Raw genomic sequence first — 12,666 nt, 5'->3', positions numbered from 1 at the left:
TACTTTTTCGGTATAGTTGTTAGCCTAAGAATCTAGTCCCTACTGAAATTTCTGCCAGAATTAAAAAAGTTTGCTTGATAAATATATCTTCAATTCACTCCTATGCATTGCATTATTTACATTCCCCGTTCAAAATGTGATGTCCATGCACAATTGCGCGCGAATGAGAAGTGTTGTCGCTGGAACAGCGTGCAGGCGGCTGGTAATATGGCTGGTATAATTGCGCCAGCAGTTGATGAAGCGAACACTTCATTATAAGTTGAGGAGCGCTGCTCCAGCTCTCTATGACACGCACGATCAGTCCTGCGCGCTCGGCCAACGCTTGAAACTTTAAGCACTCAAACTAGAAATTAATTCGCGCTTTAGCTAGCAATGGACTTACTATTATCAGACGAGTTAGTCCTCTTAGTCTGCTGGACACATTCAAAGTCACTAAATTGTTTATTTAAAAAGGGTAATTTAAGCGGCTTTGTCGCAATACTGGATAACCTAAGATTCTAAATCTACTTTTTAAAAAAACACATCAGTTTGTGTACGGTCGGGAGCGCAGCCGTGCACCACAAATTTTGTGCACCAATAAGCCCCGAATCGAACGCCTTGGATCTCTCCGGACATTCACCAATCAGCCGTGAACCACTTGGCTTTGTCCTCCTCCGGCCTTGCATAAAACCTGCCGTGCACCACCAGACCGCGGATCGAACATGACTTCTGGGCATCGTTAAATTTAACAGTTTCTCAACAATTGATCATTTTCCCCCTAAATTCGGAATTGTAGGAAGAAACAGACTGAAGCACTACAGTAACAATACTCTGCTCCATGAGTTCATTAAGTGTAGCTATATAAGTAAATTGAAATAACTTTAACGACAATCACCTTTAAATGATTCACAATCACCTTTAAACTCTATTTACCTGTGTTGATTAAATTTTCAGCAAAATGTTAGATCAATTCAGTGTCATGAAAGACCAATTACAATAAAAAATAGATGTTTGAAGAAATCGACACGCGTGAATTATTTGCAAATTAAATAAACTTGATTTTACATTCCGCCCATTCTTGTTGAAAAAACGCTCGATGTTATTCATTCTCTTTCTAGTTTTAAAGATTTATATTTAAAATCCATTTATAAACGTACATTTGTTTTTTTTGCTTCACTCAAAAATATTGATTATCTGGTGCATTTATCGCACGGCGAGTTAATTTACTTAGGCTGATGCCCGCTGTAGGAGGCGTTTCAGTTGCAACTATCACGACATCATCATTAGAGCGCTGGCGGTGAAAGTGTGAGGGCTCAGGTTTTTAGAGCGAGCTCGGAGCTCATCAAAAATGAAGCGAAAGTCATTAAGGTCTTGCAGTCGTCCCCTGGTGACAGCGGCGACCAGTAAAACTTGCTCAGCAATTATCGAGCGCTCGTCACGCTCTGGCGTTGGTTACAGCGGATGTCTGCATGCCAACCTAGTATCAGTTCGAATATGTGTCAAACATAACAACTTTTTATTTTTTATCATACTCGTACGAAGCTAAGTTGAAATAACCTACCGAAGAAATGTCGTGGCGTAGTACTGTAGATTTGCATAAACTGGATAATTTATGATTGATACAGACATCGTTAAACGTACGCCAGTTGGTTGGGAAATGCATGATCTATGAAATTGCATGTATAAATTTACTTTTTCGGTATAGTTGTCAGTCTAAGAATCTAGTCCCTACTGAAATTTCTGCCAGAATTAAAAAAGTTTGCTTGATAAATATATCTTCAATTCACTCCTATGCATTGCATTATTTACATTCCCCGTTCAAAATGTGATGTCCATGCACAATTGCGCGCGAATGAGAAGTGTTGTCGCTGGAACAGCGTGCAGGCGGCTGGTAATATGGCTGGTATAATTGCGCCAGCAGTTGATGAAGCGAACACTTCATTATAAGTTGAGGAGCGCTGCTCCAGCTCTCTATGACACGCACGATCAGTCCTGCGCGCTCGGCCAACGCTTGAAACTTTAAGCACTCAAACTAGAAATTAATTCGCGCTTTAGCTAGCAATGGACTTACTATTATCAGACGAGTTAGTCCTCTTAGTCTGCTGGACACATTCAAAGTCACTAAATTGTTTATTTAAAAAGGGTAATTTAAGCGGCTTTGTCGCAATACTGGATAACCTAAGATTCTAAATCTACTTTTTAAAAAAACACATCAGTTTGTGTACGGTCGGGAGCGCAGCCGTGCACCACAAATTTTGTGCACCAATAAGCCCCGAATCGAACGCCTTGGATCTCTCCGGACATTCACCAATCAGCCGTGAACCACTTGGCTTTGTCCTCCTCCGGCCTTGCATAAAACCTGCCGTGCACCACCAGACCGCGGATCGAACATGACTTCTGGGCATCGTTAAATTACGAAATTTTACGTTCACCGCATCTGAGGTTAGGTTTCAGATAGCATAGTTCTGTTCCAAAATTTATCGTCCTTCGACGAGTGGCCGTTCAACCGAGGGCTGGTTCGACGCACGGCTCATATATGATTGTCCAGAAGTGTCGAAGGCTACGTTCCGGAAGGCAGAATTCATGATGATCCATTACATCCAGGGCAGTGGTGGTCTTCGACAGGCGACCCGTAAGGTCGTGATATGTTACTTGCAATAATTGTTACCATGTCCTGAAGACTATTTAATGACGATGCTCGCTACTTTTTCACAAGTTTTTGCAATTTTTTCCTGCAAAAAAGTACGTTCAAATTTCTGGCTTAAGATACTAGTGAGCGCACGGTTTAGTATTTCTACTTGCATTTTTATCCTCACTGACCGATTGGTCACAGATATTACTATAGCATTGTCTTACCGTAATATTTGTACCAGTTAATCCAGTTAATTTGTCTCACGGTTGTACTGTTATTTCAGTCACTAAGAGCATTAAATTGAACTATTTCCTCGATATCTTCCATTGCCTTCCCGTTCACCGAGTACTCCTGCTGGCTTCTTTTCGCTTACTTTCCTGATGTAATCTGGTCATCGGGTCCTGCTATTCTGTCTGGAGTAATTGGTATTTACTGCCGGTCAAAACAAGTTTTTTTTAACAAAGGCCAAGTCTTTTGGTCGTGTTTTAATGGGGGCTGCTCGCTGCATGGCTGCGTTCTCTGCTCACCCTGACGTCGATTGCTTCTCCTTGTGCTGTCTAACATTTGGCTCATTCTTGGCTCAGCAGCTTGTCAGACGCTATCAACGCCTTGAGTAAATTGCTGGGTAAAATGGGTTGTTTAGGATCGAAAGAAATTTATAATTGTAAACGCGAGTCAGGGTTAAGAAACCCAACAATTGCTTTTCTCTTTAGGAGTTAAGTAAGAGAGCAGAAAACTTCGAGAATTAAACCAAATTCCTCATCATCATAGATTATTTTTCACTCAACATTTATCAGTGTTATATTAGGAAATATACGTGAGATCTTAGTAGCTTTAAGTGAGCCACGCATGCAATAAATTCTCACATTTCACATAGACTGTGATTGTTGGTAGCACAGTCAATCTCGTAACAGCTTGAAGAAGCGGTCGTTTCAGAGTCCAGGCTCGGGTTGTAGTAGTTCAAGGCAGGAAAACATGGCTGCTGCCAAGAACGTCGAATTTTTCTCTTACGGTCTTGGGAGATTGCGGCCCAGCAATCGGAGCTTAGCCATGAGTGCCTTATAGTTTTTTAACAATAAAAGTGAGTTTATGCTTAAACTATGTTTCGGATTTATGCATCCTCTTTTAATTAGCATGGTTTTTTAAATAGTTACATCACTGGCTGTGTCAAGTCACTGAAATTTCTTCCGGAATGAGGTACATTTTCCTTCTGCGAATTTTAGCGAGATATGTATTTTTGGGTCTTACTTTCCCCAAATCTGCAACCACATGGTCCCGTGATTTAAAGATGAAGTTTAATGAATGAAAACTCTCAATTCCATTTTATAAGTCTCTTATTAATATTTTGTAGAATGGTAGTAAAGGACCTAATTCTTGGTACAAACCTAGTTGAGATCCTGATTAGTAATCGTATTTGCTGTTGTGCTACTTATCTCTTGCATCGTCTTTAATTTTTGTGACCATTGACGAGTTTAAATAAAAAGGCTTTGTAAAGTGTCCAGCGTTGTTAATGAGTGACTATATTTACGCTGTACTGCCATGCGATGAAATCCTAACACGAAGGGCGAAAGCTAAAATTCTTTTTGAAAAAAAAAAGAAATTTTTCATAAAGAATATGCCGGATATTCATCGTCTATAATTGTTTCCATTGTTACTAATATACCAAGAGGCTGGTGAACACTAAGTCAAGTTCAAAGCTGCATACGGCTGGTCTGGAGCAATAGGCTGCACTCTGCGGTACATACGATGCAGCTGCGGATTATGCAAACTGCGTCGTGATGACTCTTTTCATTCTGATCCTTTTATTTTTTCGTGTTATTTGTTGCGGAAGCGAAGACGTGGTATTGCGCCGCACAGGCTTCTAATTGCGTCTCTATGGAGAGCAGGCGGATAGTTTTATTTCTGTTACAATCTTTTGGCTGGCATAAATTTTTATTTTTAGAATAATTTTCCATCTGTGAGTAAACAATTAAATTTCAACGGCTTCTAAAATTGATAAAGGCCAACGAAACTTGAAAATTTGTGGGAGACTCGATATGCATTGAGTTTTCATGCTAAGGGTATCGCTGCCTCGAATACTTTGAAAGTGAAGAGGATCGAATTATCGCTGCGAACTACAAAAAAGTTGGGAATTTTATCGGAACTGGTTATATATTTTACAAGTTATAATTTTGGTAATTGAGTTTCCTGGTATATTCAGCTGCCAGTTGAAGAACGACGCAAAAAAAGTGTTGAGGCCGAATTTGTCTCACTTTCTTCCTCGTTTCAATTAAATTGACTTATTCTTCACGAACTCTTCTGGCTGGAAAATGACTTGCCAGCGAGCTGCGGCCTCCAGGGCCTAAGCGCCTCAATTAATTTACTCGTTACCACATTTTTGTTTCCGTATTTCTTCATATTTTTCTTTCTTTTTTCACCTAGAATAGATCATTAATTATTTTTTGCATTTAATGTTTCTGGAATTTATTCAGGAACTTTTGTAGATACGAATATTTGTTGACTCCGATCTGGAAATTGACAAGGTTAGGTGCTGATGAAACGTGCAGATAACTTTCTAACTGATGACTATAAAAAAAGAGATATTAATGTCTTATACAAGTGAGTAATTTCTTCGTCTGACTGTCTGAATACGCTACTTGATTTAGTACTATTTAAACAATTAATCTGAGGACAAAAAAGGTTAACATAGCAATAAATATCGCAAAATAATCCACTCAATTTTGTATTATGTGTTGGCTGTACTGAAAAATTATTGATATCTTTATTTCAAATCGGTCTCGCGGTTTGTAAATCGACCATATCGGATAATTTTGTTACAGAATCTCAGTTGTGCCGAGGGAAGAACGAGTATAGGCCTTTCCTATAACAATAAGCTCTTCTGTTCGATAAGCATGTGGATTATATAGGTGTGTATCTTTAATTAACTGAAATATAGAGCCTTTATTATTCTGTGAAAGCTATAGCTGTTCTATAAGTTATCAATCTTATATTAAAAAAGTATTAATAATAATAAAATTTTTGCATGTTAAAATTACATATGATTATCTGTATCATATATTGTAATTCACAGTTAGTTAGCTTTTTATCTAACATTTTTATTTTTAGTTACCGAAAAAAATTCTTCTATGTCATCGGTAATTTAAATTTCGATAAAATATATTGCCGCCGAATCCTACTATTTCGAATTCCAAAATGCTGTTGGCATCGTGCGGGATTTTTTGTACTGCCACATCGCCAGGAATATTTGTTACTCATTGGGTACCGTCAGCTGTGGTAAGGTTAGCCCTTAAGTGTAACATTGGCCCAAAGTTAGAAGAGTTTTGTTGTGTGCAGAGTTATCGTCCTAGTTCAGCATCACTGGATAGGTATCATCATTGGCTTGATGAACTCATATCCCATGATCACATGACGGCTCAACAAAACTTCTTCTAGCTTTCGACCAATGCCATACTTATAAGGACCAATCTTACCCCAGCTCCCGGTATGAATTTCTCGCCAAAAATATCATCGCTGCGAAAAATCGTATTGTGTTAAAATCATCGGAATATTATTGACAGCCGCCGATATTCCTGTTATGAATTTTCCAGGCCCTCACTGCGGAAATTGCAGGGTACTAATGTGCGGGAGAAATTTCAATCGATTGCCAAATTTATTTGCGAGCGAATTCCTGCAAAATAATAAAAAAAAATTCAAAGACAATAACCCGACAACCAAGATATTGCTGATGGTTGGCCGCTTGTACACATGCAAACATTTTATATTAGTTTGTGTCTGCCGCCCGCGGCTGGACGGTAGAGCGACGGTGACTTCCCTGCCGCTGCTGCCTCCGCCTTAAAGGGGATGGCGCGTAGAGAGAAGTAGCGACGCGTGTAGTAGTATTAGTGGTTGTGGTATTAGTAGTAGTAGTATTAGTGGTAGTAATATTAGTGGTTGTGGTATTAGTTGTAGTAGTATTAGTGGTAGTAATATTAGTGGTTGTGGTATTAGTTGTACTAGTATTAGTGGTAGTAGCTTCATCACTTGTCACTGTAGGCACAGTATTATGCACATGAGTCTCGAAAGATTAAAGTAATATAATCTTAAGTAAGGGTTGGTGGGAGGTACTGCAACCATGCCACAAGTAGTTCAAATGCCGTAGCAACAACCAGCTGCAGGGTTATTAACAATAAAACATTTATTGAAAACAAAACGTAATTTTTAAAGTAATCGTAGTTGTTGAATTCATTGTAAGTATAGTGGCTGAACGAGCACCAGTTTTCAGAAATGTAACAATATTATCGGTGCGGTAGAAGTTGTCCGATTAGCATCAGCTTCATCTCCGCCATTACCTCTAACGGGAGTTTGGAAAGAACAATGAGCACGGAGCCTCATTTGTGGTTTTCTCAACAAGTTCAAACATGTGAGGCGATTTTGGGGCTTTAAGTAAAATGATTTTTCTTTGAATTGGATTCAGTTGGAATCATTTAATCGGAAAACTAATTGTTTGGCGTCTCATTTGTACGGAGAGAAAAATCAATTTGAGCAAAAGGCAAATTTTCGTGTATTTTATTCAAAAGCACTTCTAATATTATGGTCATTGGGACACATGTAGTTTGTGAAAAATGTTCCTGTGTAAAAATATTAGAAATGTGGAAATTGGAGTAAGATCAGAGGTTCATTCAAGTGCTCAGCATAACTACGCAATTATAATTATTTGTTCGTCTGAGGTTGAAGAAAAAAAACAACATTAAAACAAACTTGTTAAAAAATTCACGAAGAACTCTCCAACTTTACACCAAATTCTGTACATATATTACGTTTAAAATTTCAAGCGGATCGCTGAAGTAATTCTATTCTAAAGTTATGATGGCACCGACATAGAAAGCGTGAATTATAGGAAAACATTCTCGATTTTTGAACACGAAAATATAAGAAACATTCAAAAGCGATCTTCATCATCTTACCTCACTGAATCATTTATGTCTGATTAATTCAGAACATTGTTATAATTATTGATGTGATTGTTAAGATGACGTTAAACATGTTCTCGTTAATTTCTGCTATGAATTCTTCATTTTTTTGCTAGGCCTTTATAGGCGCCGCGCTACTCGTTGCAACGTCTCTAATCATTTTAATTATCAATATTTAATCTGTTTGAGCATATTCACAAATCTTGTTGATGGATATAATCTCGAACAAATTAATTTTCTGTCTGATCAGTTCCTAATTGGAGCGGACAATCACGTTTGGTCGATGCATTGTGTACTGCAAAACTAAATTATATTCTTAAGACTGACTTCGCAGGCAGTATAGGCATAATCCCGCTTGTGAGCTTTAATTGCTGCAGTGGAAGGTAGGAATGTTCTGATGGTAGCGAACTAGTCGCTATGTCAAAACTGTTATATTTGGGCGGGCAGGTGCTGCCCCGAGTCACGTATAGATGACATCCCATTGCATTAACTACTTCATCGTATTTTTTTTTTGCTTCGGTTCACCTGTACGTGAAAAGTTTGAAAATCGCCATCCCAAAGTATTCGAGTTTAAGGTGAAGAGGTTAAGAAAAAGAGAAGCCAACATGTGAAATTAGAGACACTTGAGTTATAAATATCTTTCCAGGGGATAAGTTCTTTTTGAAATGTTTCTATGGATTTTCAATATTTAAATCTATTGCATCAGGGTATTTCTGTCCCTTTATCATCATCAGTGTGTATCGTGCGAAAATGTCATGTCTCTTCAAACGAGTCACTTCATCAATTAGTCCAAATATCACGACACATGAGAGCTCATCAATAAATGAACATTGAAAAGCTTATTGTGAGTAAAAAACCATATGTAACTGATTACTTCATTTTTATTTTTTCAAGTTATCTCTAGATCTTTACCGTTCTGGAAACTTGAACGGTACTCAAACGATGAAAATCTCAACTCTCAAACGAATACGACTTAAATGAATTCTGAAAGGCTCTCGTTATCTCCGACTTCGTTGAAGTAATGCCAGCTTTATGGTTCAATTTTGTACAGGATTCAGAAGTTTGTGTTCGCAGTTGAAGGGAAAGCCACAATCCCCTGGTGCAAGTCTTAGCTCATGCCACGGCACTAACTTTGCCATCCGCAATAAAAACCTTCACTTGGCATAATAATGCGTCTCTAGGGAGGCGTTGCAGGGCTCATATATGGCCTTGTAATTGCCGGCTTACGGGCTCACGCTGCCATGTAATTATCATACCGAATAATGTGCGTCGTTCTTGTATCTATAGCATATAACCATTTTGTACATGGTTGTTATGCAGTAAATCTTCAACTTATTTATAGTATATGTTATGATTATACGTTCTTTGTTCCGTAGGATAAAGTAGGAGTTGTGTTACTTAATTAAACCTTTCATTCGAATTATTTGTCGACATGTTTCGACTATCAGTTTCATCAGAAACGCCTTTCAATTCATTGCAAGCTCCTTTTAATTAATTCCAAGTGCCGTTCAATACATTACAATTAGGTTCCGTTCAATTCATTACCACAATAACTACGTTTGAGGCTGGCTTTATTTCGTAAACTGTTGAACTTATAAGAAACTCTACGAGCAAGCGAAGACGTAAGCTCTTTTTTTTGTGGAATTAACGGCTCTTTAATTGACTCAAAAAACTTGATGGATCAGAATCTGAACAAGCCCTCACAAGTGCGTACCAAGAAGCATCGTTCTTAGAAGGATCCATCAATTCCTTCTTTAAAGCCGCGCGTGCAGCATTTTTAGCTCGGTGATCTGTTGAGCTCAGCTTCTCGAATTCAGTTGCGACTGAGAATTTTTTCCTTATATTCTTCATTATCAAGAAAAGTTCAATGAATTCTTAACATGGTCTTAAAATCTTAAAAATTGGGCGATCGCCAACAATTTGGTTTGGTGAATGAACAAAAATTTGGTTTGGCTCACTAAAAAGGACTAGCGATATTGCTTCACCTTCACTTCTGACGTTGTGGTGAGCCTAAGGCTGTTGCATTAAATTTTGCAATATTTTCCCCATCTTATGAAGTAAGGGATTTACGTTATTTATTATTGTGCTTCATAGTAATTATAGAAATTAATTTCTTTTGCTTTGAAGGGAATTTGTTGAGTGGGAATTTTCCCCTCATTTTGCGCTGCGGGTCATTGATGTAGTTCTAACGTCATTATCATTAACAAGAAGACATAAGAAATTGGATAAGAGGCTTTCGGTGCGTCCAGCTCAAGATATTGGAAGAAGGCGCGTGCTTCTCCGTGCCAGGAGATGTGAGGAGAACAAAGTCTTCAAGTTAGGGAAGTTTTGAAGCTTCATTTAATAATTCCATGTGTAGACGATGCATGTATCACCCATGAGCAAATATTAACATCCGTCTAGTACGAACCCTGATTAGATACTGCTAAATCACCCTGTTATAATTAATTACTGCTAAATCACCCTGTAATTATACTGCTAAATCACCCTGTTACAATCCATAAATTTCGTAACTGAATTACTTTTACGCGTAATTCGATTGAAAAATTCAAATCATTACTTCATAAATAATTGTAGCACATCACGATATCGCTTGACAAAGTTGATTATTCAAAACTTTGCTTCGAGAAATAATTCATAAATCTTTAAATTAACACAATTATCATACTTATCCGGTAATGCAAAATGCAGTCATCGCATTCCGTGCATTTATTAACATGTTTCTTAGATTTTCGTATCTTTTAATGTATATTGTTATAGCTTTATTATCTTCTTTAGATGCTGTGTTTAATTGCTTGCGTAATCTGATGCTGGAAGCTCCTCGACTAATAGAGCGTGGGTTACAGTCGTCGATATATCTGTTAATTGAGCTTAATTAGAGCAACAGTGATCAGAATGGCGGGAAAAGTATTTTATCGATGGGTAAGTGAACAAAATAATTAAATTGATTGTGCTCTAAGATGCTTTGTATGACCTGTTGAAAAAAATGCTTTGTATGACCTGTTGAAAATTTGTTGCTATTACACATGCAGCTGTTAGCATGTTAGGAATGACATGATACAATCACTCCGGTGCATAACGAAACATGAGCTTTTGTTTTCCTAATAAGTGTTTAAACGCGTTATGTTTGAGCTGATCTATACGTTGTGCGTACAACCAAATTATTCATCGTCCATTGACAATACGAACAGTTTATTTTTTTTATTTGGAATACGTTTTTTATGTACAGATTTTACTTCCAATGAAATTCCTGTGAACACTTCAGCAAATGAAAGTTTACTATGTTCATCTGTATTGATATTTTAGAAACAACTTAGGATCTGAATATCGATGAATTTGATTAATTAGATTATTAATACTCAAAAATTTTGCTGTGTGAAATCGAGGCGAGCAATCTCTGGGTTTTTGGGAAGTTTCTATGAATTTTACCGTATAACAAATATTTTAACTTCAGGTACTAAAATGTACGCCTACATTTAAAATTTAAATGTAAAACAATTAATCAAAATTATCAATTTTAAGTGCAAAGGTGTCTTAAGAATACTTCTACTCAGTTTACATTTCAAATCGTTACGTTTCAAACAGGCATATCGCAGAAATGCAAGAAAACTTATATTTTCATAGCAGACCATTAGCCGCGGAAACAATTTACTGATAACTGCTTCACTCGACCACGACAGTAGTTAGTATTTCGTCGACGTCTCGCACTATGGAGCTAAGTTAGTAGGCGCAGGATATCCACAAACATCGCAGTTGAGAGTGTTGGTTATATTCCGAGCGTCCTAGCCATTGCCGTCGTCCTCTCAAGTTTCATATTCAGTTCATGGCCGCTCTATACCGCATGCAGAGTATCGCCTCTGCATGGGACGGCAGCCGTGATGTCGCATGCCTGCTATGCATGATTAAAGTTATGGACACTTCAGTGGCCGCCTGCCTGAAGCGGCGTCAAAAATAATAACTGAAGGAAAATAGTTCTAGTTCTTCGAATTATTGTTTTCTTGTTATCTGTGCTTCAAGATAGGATTCCTTGGTCGAGTTTTCTTAACCTTTGAATGAGACGTCATTGATTCGTATTTATTCATTTTTTCAGCTCCCTATGTGCAGCTTCCTGATATATTAATTTTGTTCGTCATAACGCGACTACTGAATAAACTGTCCGAATTTCGAATCTGGGTCTCCTTGGGTGTAACTAATGAGGACCGACTAGTGGCCGCCTAGTGGTCGGCTAATGACCTGACGAATCGACCTGCAAGTGGCCGGCTAGTGAACACTAGTGGTCGGCTAATGACCTGACGAAGCGACCTGCAAGTGGCCGGCTAGTGAACACTAGTGGTCGGCTAATGACCTGACGAAGTGACCAGCAAGTGGCCGGCTAGTGAACACTAGTGGTCGGCTAATGACCTGACGAAGTGACCAGCAAGTGGTCAGCTAGTGAACACTAGTGGTCGGCTAATGACCTGACGAAGTGACCAGCAAGTGGCCGGTTAGTAACCACTGCTGGCCATCTAATGAGAGCCAAATAGCAGCAGGCGATGGGTCTGAACGGACGATGGGATTGTAGGCGGCAGCAAATCAATGAAAGTGTATTTTTCCGGGCAGTGGCGTGCCGCTGATCTAATTTTATCGACAGCGGCCGCATTTAGCGTTGGGTCGCGGACGCTCATGAGGTTACTTGAAATGCCGTAATGTTTGTGATGAGCGGAAAGTTGCCGAAGGTTGTAAATAAAGAAAATTATTTATAGAGAGATATTTTATTCAAGGTATTTGTATTAAAAAAATAATTTCGCCTCAATTCCAGCATTTGTTTAGACTAACTTCAATTATAATACCACTAACTATGTTTGACATGAACAACTCGTACATGTTTCTGGTATTCTCAGTCAGAATAGGGTGCCTACGCTCAATACGATAACCCCTAATAATTATTTTACTGACAATTCAATATACCGCTATTATATAATTGCTAAATACTTCAAAGAGGGTGTGGGTGCTCAGCTTCTGTGATCTACAGTATACACCACACTCTGAACCTGGCCTCTGGGCGCTGCAATCCTGAGCCTCTTTGACGCTGTGGGTTTCATTCCCCGTGTCGTCCTAATTCAATTG

At 38.4% G+C, this 12,666-nt stretch overlaps 1 protein-coding gene across 2 annotated transcripts in view; it reads left to right on the top strand.

The window, feature by feature from the left end:
• LOC108681696 (solute carrier family 35 member F2) overlaps positions 1-12,666 on the top strand; it is a 70,224-nt gene that overhangs the window by 18,700 nt on the left and 38,858 nt on the right. The window lies entirely within an intron of this gene.

Source organism: Hyalella azteca, unplaced genomic scaffold (assembly GCF_000764305.2).
Source record: "Hyalella azteca isolate HAZT.00-mixed unplaced genomic scaffold, Hazt_2.0.2 contig13331, whole genome shotgun sequence".
NCBI lineage: Eukaryota > Metazoa > Arthropoda > Malacostraca > Amphipoda > Hyalellidae > Hyalella > Hyalella azteca.
This window is presented reverse-complemented; position numbering and strand designations above follow the sequence as displayed.